The following is a 13,827-nucleotide window of genomic DNA, read 5'->3' as shown; positions in this document are numbered from 1 at the left end:
TTACCTTATGTTTCTTTGTTAATTTGCCAATAATGCCATTTCCCATAATTCGGGAGGCTTTTCTTGATTCCCATGTATTCTTGAAAAGTTCAATGATTTTATAGATGATCTCATTATCACAAGCTTTCAACGTTTTGCTGGTGATTTGCTCTTTCACTGCAACTTTCCCAGATTTTAACTTTATTATTATGTTTTTCACTTAGTTGTGCAGGAAGATGTGTAGTTCTGGCTATTTAATTTATTTGTTAAAGTTGACATTTTCACATGGTATTTGTTCTCAAGAATGTTCATATTGTTGCTCCATTCTTTCTCTATTGGAGAGCACTAGGAGGACCTCACTGTGCTAGGCACAGTGTGAACACAGATCAAAATCACCTCAGAGAGCTTATTATCTAAGATAAGACTCAACAGATGGACACAGAAAAACAACGAATAAAAGAAATAAAAATTAAGACAATGTTAGTCTGTGTCATCTACAGACAGTAATCTTAGCTGGTTATTAGATTAACAGTTGCTAAATTTTCTAGAAGCATCCTGGCAAAGTCAATTTTAATAAGGGATACGAAATAAAATAATAAGGAATCTTTGAGAATGTTTTTTGTTTATGAGGATGCTTGTTTCAAAATGTAAAAAGTAGGGCTGTCAAATGATTAGAAAACGTTATCACAGTAAGTTGTGCAATGAAAAAAAGAGTCACAATTAATCGATTTTAATTGCACAGCAAATATATATAAAAATTATGTGCAAAAAAATTCAAAATTATGCAAAATTATAAAAGTACTTTGTATGGTTGGAGGTTGGTGTGGGGTGTGTGTATGGGAGGAAATTTGTGAAGATGTCGGGGGCTGTGGGTGTGTGGGGGGGATTCAGAACCTGGGGAAGGGAGGTCCCTGCACACTCTGGAACAATGTGGGGGTGCTGTGGATCAGGAGTGAGGGGCGACAGTGGGGCTGGGGGGGCTGTGGCTTGGGAGTGAGGGGCAGACACACACACACACACAGTGCTGCACCAGTAAGCCTGTGAAAGGGAAGGGGTGAACCGAGAGGGAAAGGCAAGAGAGCAGATTGAGGGCCCCCCCATGATGAGGGAGGGAGTGGTGCAGGGGCAGGCACTGGAGTGAATAGGAACTGGGGCTGGAGTAAACAATGGGATAGAGCTGTGGGCAGCTCATCCAGTGGCATGGGGGGGTGGCTCCCCACCACTGTGCGCAACCTCGGGGGAGGCATAGAGGGCACATGTCCCCTGGATGTGTGCATGGGGTGAAACTGGGCTGTCCACTGCAGGCTGGAGCTCTGTGCCCTACTGCCTTTGCTCTAGGAGTCATGCAACTCTCTGTTGTGCCTCCCGCCACCAGGCAGGCAGGGGATGCACAGCCAGTGAGCAGCTCCCAGGGCAAAGGTAGTAGGGTTAGAGCACCAGCCTGTAGCAGGCAGCTTTCCTCCACCCTGCACACAAATCAGGAGTGCACATATCCCCCATGCCTCCCCATGGGTGTGCACAATAACAGAAAACCATCCCCCCCGTGCTTCTGGATGAGCCTCTTGCAGCTCCGTCCCATGAACTGCCCCAGCCCCAAGGCCCCATTCTCCCCAGTGCCTGCCCCTGGCCCCACTCATTCCCTTACAAATGGGGCCTTGATCCACCCTGCTACCCCTTCTCTGTCTCTCTCTCTCTCTCTCCCTGCCCCCCCACAGACCTACAGACCTACCAATGTTGTGCTGCTCTGTGCATAGCATTCAGGCTGTGGCTGCTCGGGTGTATCTGTGTCTGGTCACACTCCACTCCCCTGCCCCCACACCCCTCACTGCAGCCACCCACAGCATGCACCCAAGCTGCCCTTTGGTCCTCTGAGCTCTCACCACTGCCCTGCCGGGTGGCCCAGAGGTGATAGAGCAGAGCCCGGGCACAGGCTTCAAAACCACGTGTGATTAACACATTAAAAAAATTAACTCAAGAACCAATTAACGTGTTAATTGTGCATATTAACCGGTATTATTTGACAGCCCTAGTAAAAAGTTAATGACAGAGGATGGCCAACTGCATGAAAGTGGTCAACCAGGTAGACTAGGAATAGGCTATGAAGGACACTAAAATGAAGACAAGCAGCTTAATATTTCATAAGTTAAAGAGGAAGCCAGTTGAGGGATTCCATGGTAAATTTGGGGAATTTTAAGTTACTTTATGGACATTTTTGTTTGATAATAATGTTCCAAAATGATGACCCCTACTACCAAGCACAATTCAGCACGTTTCACAATACTGATTTTAAGAACCAAATCCAAACATGCCCATTTTTAATCCACTTATTACTATCATCCCTGAATCTATGATTGTAATCCCCGATGCTAAGTAGATGCCATGATTGGGAATATTTTCAGATCTTTAGTCCTAACAGTATTTGAAGCTGCTGCCCGCATAGCTCTCTCTTTCATGGTAACACATATGGCTTCCTATCATGTCAAGATCCAATTCCAAAGAAGGAAAGCATCTAAGTAGAAATAATAAAAACAATTAAACGAGAACTGTTGCTGTAAACATTTTTTTTATAATTAAGACTATGCAACATATGAATAAAAGAACTTCTCTTTTTTTTCTCCCCAATATTATTTATTGAAGGTAAATATTGAGTATCTCATGATTCAAGCTGAAATGAGCTCTGCTTCCTGTAAGGGATTATAACTGAGATTAAATTAATTAAGAAATAGCCTGAACACTCCCCTATAGCTTCTATTTTTATTCATCGCTTCCCCATTATTTTTCATTTTGACGTATCTGTAGGTTCTGCTTATCCCTGGCTGTGGAAGTTCTGAGAGACAGAGAGCACTTGAGCGAGGGTGCACAAGGCTTTATAGCGGTTCTAGTCTAATCCTAAAAGAATGAATAGTACGTAGCTAAAACAACCAACCTAAATTTAACTTTTTTTAATAGATTCATAGATTCATAGATTATAGAGCTGGAAGGCACCCAATGGATCATCGCGTCTAACCCCCTGTCCCTGGCAGGAAAAAGGGCCGAGGTCAGACGACCCCAGCCAGGTGATTGTCAAGCCTCCTCTTGAAAGCCTCCAAGTTAGATGATAGCACCACTTCTCTTGGAAGCCCATTCCAGACTCTGGCCACCCTTACTGTAAAAAAATTCTTCTTAATGTCTAACCTATATCTATTCTCCACTAGTTTGCACCTATTATTCCTAGTTATTCCCTGGGGCACTCTGGTAAACAGTACATCCCCAATTCCCTGCTGTCCTCCCCTGATAAACTTATAGGCGGCTACAAGGTCAGTCAGCTGTCTTTTGTAAAGGCTGAAGAGATCCAGATCTCTCAACCTCTTCTCATAGGGTCTTTCACTGTTTGATGTTTGAATTCCCTTCCTTTAAGAAGGAAATTTGGATCTAAACTTCTTCAGCCAGAGGTCTGTTTGTTTCTCATGTTTCACCCACTGCTCATTTCAACTTGCATCTTGCCACATCCAGTATTGTACTGTGTACCTTATTATGAGATAAAAGAGTAGAACAGGATGCAGTTTGAGATAATATGAATTGACTAGGACTCCACTAGACTGCATGGAGATGCAGATATAGCAGTGCATGGTCTTTGTTGCCTCACCTGGCCCAGAGCTCACACCGTCTTCAAGTCACTCACATCAACATATTCCCCCTCTCATCTGAAAAAGCACTGTCACTGGGAATCAGTTAGTTTTCTTGGCCCATTCATCCTTTGGACTCCTTGTAAAACTGTTGGTTCTGTGATATAAATAGCACATATTTTAGTTGGGACTAAAATGCAACCTCTATAAATCCAAATGGTTCTGAAGATGAGGGTGCTTGGGATCTGTACTTAAAACTATAACTTAACTTTTGAAATTGCCATTTGTCCAAACCTAGACATTGTATCAAAATATCCTCCAGCTCTTGGGGGTTTATACGACAATTTTTGTGACTTGAGAATCATCAGTGGTTTGTATTACAAGCTCTAATGTTAATGGTTACACTCTAAAGTTCATATAATTACCTATGAAAGGTGAGCAGCTTCCTTTCTCCTTTCCTGCAATACACAGTTTATGCTGTTGATATAAATGGGTGTGGATACAAAAGTCTTAATGGACTTTTGGCCACCTACAGCAGAAATGAATTTGGCCCTATATTGTTTTTATTTTAACTGATTCCAGTTGTTTGAAATAATATTAATTCTTCTCCATATCTGATGTCACCTTATTTCTCTCTATTAAATTGTCTGGGAAAATTGATCTTGGGCATCTTTTTGACATCTCCCCAGTGACTTGATGTCTTATCTTCTTTGTAGCACTCAAATCATAACAAAGAAACATGCACAAACTGAAAGAACAATGTGGTTGTGACTGATGGAGACATTGAACATTTTTTCAGGAAAAAATGTAAATATGATTCCTCTGAAAAGAAGAATCCTGACATGGCTTCCAGGCTTCTGCAAGCAAATAATATTGGAGTGATTGTGTGTCAATTATTAGTGCAAGCAACTGGAGAAGAAACAAGCAAGCACTCTTTCCCCTCTGCCCCAATGTGAAGTTATTAATTGGATTGTCATGTTCACAGACACTGTATAATTTTGGTCCCTGGTGCGTGATTTCATAAATATTTTAAAACGCAGCATCAGAGTAAAAATAGTACACCTGCTGCAATGGAAAGGAGGAAAAATTAGATACTTTATAGTCATGGAAAAAGAGAGCTGAGTGATGGGTTGAAAAGGTGGTGAGAGAATTGGTGTATACAATGTGTTGCTTATCCTTGATATAAAGCAATTAGGTGACCAGTTTTTTCTTCAGATGCAAATTAGGGGAAAAAGCTCAGGAGAAACATAAAGGAGACAATAAAATAATCTCTACTGTTCTTTTACTGCTTCCATAAGCTCTGTTTTTTTTTCCTTTTTTTCTTTTTCCTTTAAAAAAATAAGTGCTTTGTTTCCTTTCTTCTTTCGGATAGCTGCAACTAGAGTAGGAATTATCTGATCTAACTTTGACCTGTGTCAATTCAGGTCTTTCACTTTCTTCCACAATAAATCAGAATGCTCAGTAAGTCTCTTCTCCTGAAAATCTGTCTTATTAATGCAAAATTCACAACACATACCCTACACCAAGCTTCCTAACTGGCTCACCATTCTTGATGTAGGCTTGATGCCTCCTTTCCCAGGCTTTTTGTATCTGGCTCCTGCTCCTTGGAGGACTCCATCTACAAATTCTGGTGAGTGACGCAGCCTAGATTTCATCACTGGACTTTTTCTGGTTGGTTTTCCTAATTATTAATGGGATATTTTCTCCCAGATTTACTTTTCTGGAATGATCACAATGCCCTTATCTTTCTCAGTAGACCCGGTTCTCAGTGACTTGTCTAGGTAACCTGTCATGTTACCTATCCATACCCCTTACTTGGGAAAAGTGGCTAAGCCTGTCATATTTCTTTTATTAAAGCACATAAACATAAGGTGCAGCACCACCTTATAAAATAATCCCAGCCTCCTCTGCTCACAAAATTTACACAACTGTTGACTACAAGGACAAAGAAAACAGATTATTAAAATCACTTTATCAAAATTAATTCCTCCCCTATACAAGCAGACTGTCCTTCCCTGCAACCTAAAAAAAATGACATAATTTTTTCACCTAGAAAAAAAACAAGGAGATACTTTTTATTTAGAAAGTAAAAACACAGCCTCCTTTGCTTCTAGCAACTTCCTATTATTCATGCCATAAAAATAATCAGTATAATATTCACCTCAAGGCAAAATAAGCCTCTCACATTTGTTATGCTATGGTTGACTACAAGAATCAAGGACACAAATTAGGTACCCATCACCATATTTCACTTAACTTATAACCTAAATACATTCATTTTTATTATCTTCCTAAACAATGCAAGTTTTTTTTTATTACTCAGATCTCAATATTTCCCCATCACCTTACTGGCTTCTCTGCATGCTTCAATACCACTTTTTACTTATGCAGGATGATACCAAATATACAATAAGTGTTCCAATTTAAAATGTTTGCCTTTTGCATAAAACCAGTTCACAGCCTTCTACATGAAAGCAGAATAATATTATTTATTAAAGAAAGTATCATAGTTTTCCATGAACATATTCAGTTACTGAAAAATTCACCAAAGCGACAAGGCCTGGTTTGCTCTCTCAATATTATGAAATCCTGCCATTCTTCAAGTTCTTCTCTCATTGGTCCCCTCTCCAAGAGCAATCCACTATACAGTGCTCCAGTGTGTTTCTTATAGAAACATCATCATATATATTGTAGGCAAATATGTTCCTACAAGGTGTAAACACAATGAGAAAAAAAAATGGCACAACAATTCTGTTTCATGAAAAGGAGAAGGATGTCACCCTTTCCATCAGACCCCGTCTTCAAGACTCTTTGCCAGTTCTGAGCAGCTGTTTGATTATCCTGCCAAAATGCCATTCTTAAGATTTCAATTTTACCTTCCTGCCATATTAGTGGCAGGCCTTAGACACAAGAGAAGAACAGCTCATTATTACTCCCTTGCCATATTGCTTTATTTTTACTCCAGGTAAGCTGAGCTCTTCAGGCAGTCTTGAAACAACCTAGGGGATCCCTCAACTTTTCATTGTCCTCTAAGGTAGTTTCATGACTGATATGTCATCTCAGGCATAAAAGACCTATGGTGCTGTCCACTCTAACCACACCCTGCCCTACCCTCTTTTCTGTGTCAGATACAAGGATCAACAGCAAAGACATAAACTGCATTCCTTTATTGTATAACACCTGATACTAATACAACTGACTATTAATAAGCAGGCCAGTTGCAACTTTTGACTAGGGCTTGCAGGTGACCCACAAAGATGCTTCCAGCTCTTCCCAATATTCTCTATTCTGGCAGGTGCCTCATTTTGATCTAGGGAGTGCATGTCCCCTCGCCATTGCTCAGCCTTTCAACCTATTCACTCATCTTTCCCCTTGAAAAGACAGAAGATGTAGCCATATATAATCCCCTTTTCAGTTTCCTTTCATAGGATAAGAAATTCTGCACATCCTGACAAGCTGCCCTTTCCTTGATGTAAACAGAATTCTCTCCCTTCCATGGAGTAGAAGAAAAAGCCTCCTCACACTGTGCTATTCAAAAGCAAGAGAGTGATTACTCCACATTACTCCTCCTTATCCAAACATCTCCCCTACCCCTTTCCAGGATATCCCTAAAATTAAATACTATTTAAATCATCTTCCATGATGTTCCTTCACTTCATCTGTTACATTCTGAAATTCTTGTTTAAGGTTCTTTTTCTCATCTTCTTCCATCTGTTACTCAAAAATGTTCTGTAGAACATTCTGCATCTTTTGTATTTCTTTTCTCTGTCTCCTCAACACTTGTCTAGATTTTCTCCAAAATAAAGTTTTCTTGCCAGCCTTTTGTTGCTCCCACTACTTAGTCAAAGACAGATAAAAGTGTGCCACTGCCTCCAGTTGCACAAACTGACCCTGAAAATTTAAAACCCAAACATTGCCCTGATGACCCTTCAGTTACGGGATTTAAATGCCTTCCCATTGCAAAAGAAATCCACTGATAAGAATGTAACTTATTTTAACCAACAAGTGTTTGCACATTTCAGCAGATCTTGCTGAATATTCCTAATATCAAATGCTATGTCTTCCTTTTAGCCTGTCAGCCTGTGTCCCTTTTCCAGCAAAATAATGTGTTCATGTAGCCCTTTTGCAGAATGGCATTTCTCTTCAGACTGCCTCTATTCTTCCCTTGTGCATCTGGTTTAATAATGGCCATGGAGTATTTCAGACCAGTTTGCAAAGCAAGCTGTTGAATAGTCCTCACTTTCCTTGTCTGTACTACCTAGAAATTCTTCCCAATGAAACACTGTATGCCTCCTTTCTCTCACTTTCCATTCCCTGCTTTCATAGGTGACTGGTAGGAGCTGCATGGTGGGGGTGCATGTGCCTCCCATGAAGGGGCCGGTGCCCCTGCTAACAGCCAACACTGATGCTGTTGGTAGGGCTGGTGCCCTCCCGCCCCCAACAGGTCTGCTGCGGTCGGCAGCTTCTACGGGTGCCCCCCCAGATTCAGGAGGCACCGTTACGTGAGTACTGCCCTTCTCGCCTGTCTCCAAGATTTCCAGTGGTCCTTGTCTCTACTGGCATCTTCAATAAAGCAGTGTCCAGGAATCCAGTTTCACTTGTGCTGCTACTCCTGATACGACATTTTTTCCTGTGTGGTATAATGCTCTTATTCCTCATTGCCAGCAGCCACTGCTTGTAGTTCTTCCATCAACCCCACTATCATAACTACCACTGCCTCCTCCTCTACTTTGTTTTTTAATGTTTTAGTATTGCTGGCATCTCTGGAACTGTTTCCCCTTCACTGAATTGCTCCTGCCTTTCTCCTCCTCCTACTTGCTGCATCATTAGCTACTCATGATCTTTGAGTAGTCCTCCTGCTTCCCCTCCAGAACTTCCTTCACCTTCTCCCAACTCTGGAAGCCCACCAAAAAGGATTTATTTCAGCCCCTCTGCACCACTTACTTTAGTCTTAGTGCCCCAGCTCCTGTATCTCCAAGACTTCAGAGCAGTGATTTCCTCCCTTAAATATATGGCCTTTGTCATTCCCAAGCCTCACCTCCATCTGCTGGCAGTCTTTCCACACTCCCTTCCCATGCTGCAGCACCACTCTCCGCCATCCACACAGGGAGGCAAAATACATCTGACACAGATGAAGCTAAATAGTGAGTCCTTTAACGGAGATCTTAAACTGTAACATAGTCCATCCTCAAAACATTGATGAAACACATGGAGCTCTCTAGAATTGTTCAAAGTACTCAGTATTATGTAAAAACTAAGTAAGAGGGTGGGGTTTTAGAGTGACTTGTTCCCTCCATTCTTTTCATTTGATGATTTTTGGATCTACAGATTGGTCACTGAAGCTTTCTATCTTTTTTCCCCCTTCTCTGTCTTGAAAACATGTTAGTTGCTGATGACTTTGAGTATGTATCTGCCTTTGCTGAAGAAAACCACATATGGAAGAGCCATATAATATTTTGTAATTTGTCAAGTTGTGACATGTCTTGATTAACTATTAACCCATGAAAAGACTGTGTGTTGCCTAAGAATTTGTAACACAACACGTGTTCGTTTAGTGTGAACCATTTTAAGATCTGAAGTGCTGTGCAAAGTATATCTTATATACAGAAAGTACAAAAACATTTGGAATCAAAGTATTCCCCCAGTTCTGTTAATACATTGGATACAAGTCAGTAATGTTATAAGTGGACACAGCTCACATTGAGTTTCATTAGTGCTGCACCTGCTTATGCTTGGATAGAATTTGTTCCAATAAACTTTAGCTGTTTTTGTAAAACCGATCTGCACTGCATGTCACCAGGCCAAGCATTGCAATGAAAGAGACCCTTTGCCAAGCACACACATGCCTCTATGTGAATCATTATTCAATTGTTCTGACTACATCTCAAAAACAAACAAGGTGAACAATGCAATTGCATGCCAGATGTGAAATATGTCTATGAAGCATCAGCCAGAACAATGGTAGCATCTGTCCATTAGGTAGTTCTAAGGATTTGTTATGCTGTGTGATAGTTGGCAAATAGCTCTATATTCTGGCTTGGAAAAAACAGATTCCATTATCCCAGCAGTTAATTTAACCTGTCCTCACTCACAGCTTTTACCATCTTTGACCACAAAATTATCAAGAAATAAAACATTACAATAAACTGAAGACTCAAGACTGCCAGCCTCTTAAATCCCTTAATTCTTCCTCAAACAATGAACACTGAAAACATTATTCTTTCTATATATTTAAAAGAGTTCTACATTGCAAGGATCTGGAGTATTAGAAACATGTATTTCAAAGCAAGGTACTGGCTTTGAGTCCCTTCCTGCCATTTGGTAAACTTGAAGCTATATATTTCTGTACATAGAAGAGGGAGTTAGCAAGTAACATAACAGATAAATCCGGTAGCCTGAGACAGAGTGACTGAGGCAGCAGTCCCAGAAGCCACCTTTGGGGAGTGGGGATCACAAAAAGCACCGTGTTGGCTGCTGGCTGCATCACTGCCATCAGCACCATAGCACCCAGTTCTGCCCCATGTGCCACAGGTGCCTAGGGTAAGGACCTGCCCTGCTACTTCTAGGTATAGCTAATGCTAAATTATGTAGTAGCAAAACACCAGTAAGACAATTATGTTAAACAAACAGAGATTTCACCCTCTTTGTTATCCTTTCACAGCCTTTGTTAACAGTATATGGACTAAATTTAGAACAGAGGTAAATGGTGACAACTTCCATTGAAGTTAGTAGCTGCTCTTGCATAGGCTCTGAATTTGGGCCTATCTATAAAATTGCATAGGCCATTGCCTCAAAAGATGATACATATTTTAGTTCTGCCCTTAATGTGTTATCTATCTGTTTTCTTTTCCCAAAATGATCTCAATGCAAAGTGTCAAAATTCTATACTGACCATATGAAAGTGGAACATACATTTTTCTTCTTTCATTTGGTATCTTTTGTTTAGTTTGAATGTCCTTTATAGTATGTAGTATAAATATATTATGTTATATAATAAAGAATATTCAAACTAACAAATATATATATAGCTTCTGAGGAACTCAAAGCACATAGTAAATATTAATTAATTGATTTCAATATTTCCATTTAATAAAGCAACCCACATAGCGAAGACTCAAGTTAATGCAATTTCATAAGTTCAATAAAAAGTAATGGGTAAGTCTAGGATAAGATTTATCTACCAAAGTCTCTAGTAGAGGTGGGTGATTTTTCTTAAAGGAATTTTTGTTGTGGTCAGTCCAAGTCAGTTTATATAAACAAAGATTTTGTCTAAAATATTTCTAATTTTTTTTTACAATGCTGTTTTTTTTTTTTTAAAAAAAAAAGCCTTGTTGAATGAAATAAGCAAAACATATCATATAACCTGAATCATTTCATCTTATTGAAAAACAAGATATAACAAACACAAAATAATTTCAGGTTCATCCAAAATTATTTTTCCCTTCATTGAGCTACCAACTTGGGAAGAGGGAGAGGGAAATAAAGGAAAAAAAAACAAAAACAAAATGGTTATTCATACAGTTTTTGACAACAGCATATTCATTAATATAATCCCATAAAACAGTGTGAATGCAGTTGTAAATTCATATACCTTCACCGCTACTAACAAGTGACTATGAAGAGCAGCATCATTAAAACATACCCTAAAGGGCTGCAGAGATTCAAAACTGTATCCAAATTCTTCCCATGCCTTCTGCAGGTAAGTAAAACCAATATTTCTTTGCAAATGTTAACACATCCCTTACCTGACTGACCTGATTAGAATAGAATCATAGAATCATAGAATAATAGGCAATTAGGATTACAAAGGATATCAGGAATCATTGAGTCCAACCCCTGCTCAAGGCAGGATCATCCCCAACTAGATCCTCTCAGCCAAGGCTTTGTCTAGTCGGGTCTTAAAAATCTCCAAGGATGGAGAGTCCACAACCTGTCTGGATAAACTGTTACTACATTCCTAGTGAGAAAATTCTCCCTAATATCTAACCTAAACTTACCTTGATGCAACTTGAGGCCATTGCTCCTTGTTCTGTCATCTGCCACCACTGAGAACAGTCTAGCTCCATACTCTTACAAACCCCACATCAGGTAGTTGAAGGTTGCTATTAAACCCCCAAACTGAACACAGTACTCCAGATACAGCTTCACCAGTGCTGAATAGAGGTGAATAATCACTTCCCTTGACCTACTGGCAACACTCTTACCAATGCAACCCATTATGCCATTAGCTAGGGCACACTGTTGGGTTATGTTCAGCTTCTTGTGTTACGAATTGTGCTCTTAAAGCCACGTGCAGTTCGCTCCAGGCTGGGGCAATGATCACTCAGAGCAAGTATTCAAAATTAAATACAGAATCTTTATTTGCTTGAGCGAGGTGCCTACAGAGAGGGACCTCCCCCTACTACTTATAATACTTTTTTATACTTTCTAAGTGCATCAGCTTAACAGTTCGTGATTAGTTCGTGTTCGTAAAAATACCCAACCATCTATTAACTAAATCACTATTCTGTCCAATCAAGTGGCACTGTAGGCATGAACACAGAAGTTCAACTCTCGTGAATTACATGCCCCCTATATTTTGTCTCAAGATGTTTCTTTATCTAACAAAAACAAATCATGCCCGACTTTCAAGGTTCTCTTGTTGATGAGACTCTCCTGTTGACTGGATTCAGTTAGTTTCATATCTTATCAGTAACCCTCATACAGTAACTCTCCCACAGTACCCCTTTTCTCTCCACGCCATTTCGTAAGTGCTGTGTCCGCTTTTATGAAATGGAGGTGAAAGGACAAAGAAATGGCCTCACTTTTAGCATTAGAAAGTCTTGCTTTAACCTTACAAGATTCATATACAACACTTGTCCACTGTAACCCCCAGGTCCTTTTCTGCAGAGCTGCTACCAGCCAGTCAGTCCCCAGGCCATGGGACTGTTCTGTCCTAAGTGCAGGACTTTGCACATTTCCTTGTTAAACTTCATGAGATTTCTTTTGGACCGATCCTCCAACCCTCCAATTTGTCTAGGTCACTCTGAATCCTAGCCCTACCCTCCAGTGTACCTATTACTCCCCCCAGATGGGTGTCATCTGCAAACTTGCTGAGGGTGCACTCTATGCCATCTTCCAGGTCACTGATGAAGATATTGAACTGACTCCTGGAGCACTCCACTTGATAACAGCTGCTAACTAGACATTGAACCATTGATTACTATCCTTTGAGCCTGATACTCCAATTAGTTTTGTATCCACCTTACAGTCCATTCATTCAGCCTCTACTTCCTTATCATGCCTGCAAGAATGTTGTGGGAGACTCTATCAAAAGCCTTGCTAAAACCAAGGTATACCACATCCACTGGTTTCCCCACATCTGCAGTTTGTCAGGCATGATTTGCCCTTGGTGAATCCATGCATGTATTCCTAATCACCTTCTCCTCCATCTACTTAGAAATGGATTACTTGGAAATCTGCTCCATGATTTTTCTAGGGACTGAGGTGAGGCTGACCAATCTGTAGTTCCTCAGATCTTTCTTTTTCCATTTCTTAAATATGAGCACTATATTTGCCTTCAGTCAGTCATCTGGAACCTCTCCCGATTGCCATGAGTTTTCAAAGATGATGGCCAATGGCTCTGTAATTACATCAGCCAACTCCCTCAGCACCCTCAGGTGCATCCCATGAGGCCTCATGTACTTATAAATGTTCAGCTTTTCTAAATAGTCCCTAACCAGTTCTGTTGGCTAAATTGAAGTCTACTTTTCTGAAGTTCAGAGTCCTTACTCTGCTGCTCTCCATCCTTCCTTTCCTCAGGATCCTCATGTTGCCATCTGCTAGTGCATTCCCCACCAGTTCTTCCTTGCTTGTGAGTAGCAGGTGTAGCAGGCTCACCTTTCACAGGCTGGGTTGAGTCCCAGGCTTGAGATCCTGATGTTTTGATTGGTGGAGCCCATCCACCAATCAGGAGGCAGCAGGAGAAATACAGTCATGCCCCTTTCCTAAGGAGAGGAGGAGATGAGGCCCCCTGGACCTAACTGAAGACTATGAATTGTCAGGTCTGGAAGATTTCAGGGGCAGAGCCCTGGAGTGTATAAAAGGAGCTGTGTGCCCAGCACGAGGTGAAGATGCAGCGAGGAACTCAAGAAGATTGAAGCCAAGAAAAGCTGGGGAGCTCTCCCTCAGTGGGCAATAGGCCCAAGGCTCCTGAAGCTGCCACTGGAGGAGCAGCCTTGGAAGTGGTGCAAGACCACTCAGG

The sequence above is a fragment of the Gavialis gangeticus genome, unplaced genomic scaffold (genome assembly GCF_001723915.1).
Source record: "Gavialis gangeticus isolate Ggan-Ray unplaced genomic scaffold, GavGan_comp1, whole genome shotgun sequence".
Taxonomy (NCBI): Eukaryota; Metazoa; Chordata; order Crocodylia; family Gavialidae; genus Gavialis; species Gavialis gangeticus.
This window is presented reverse-complemented; position numbering follows the sequence as displayed.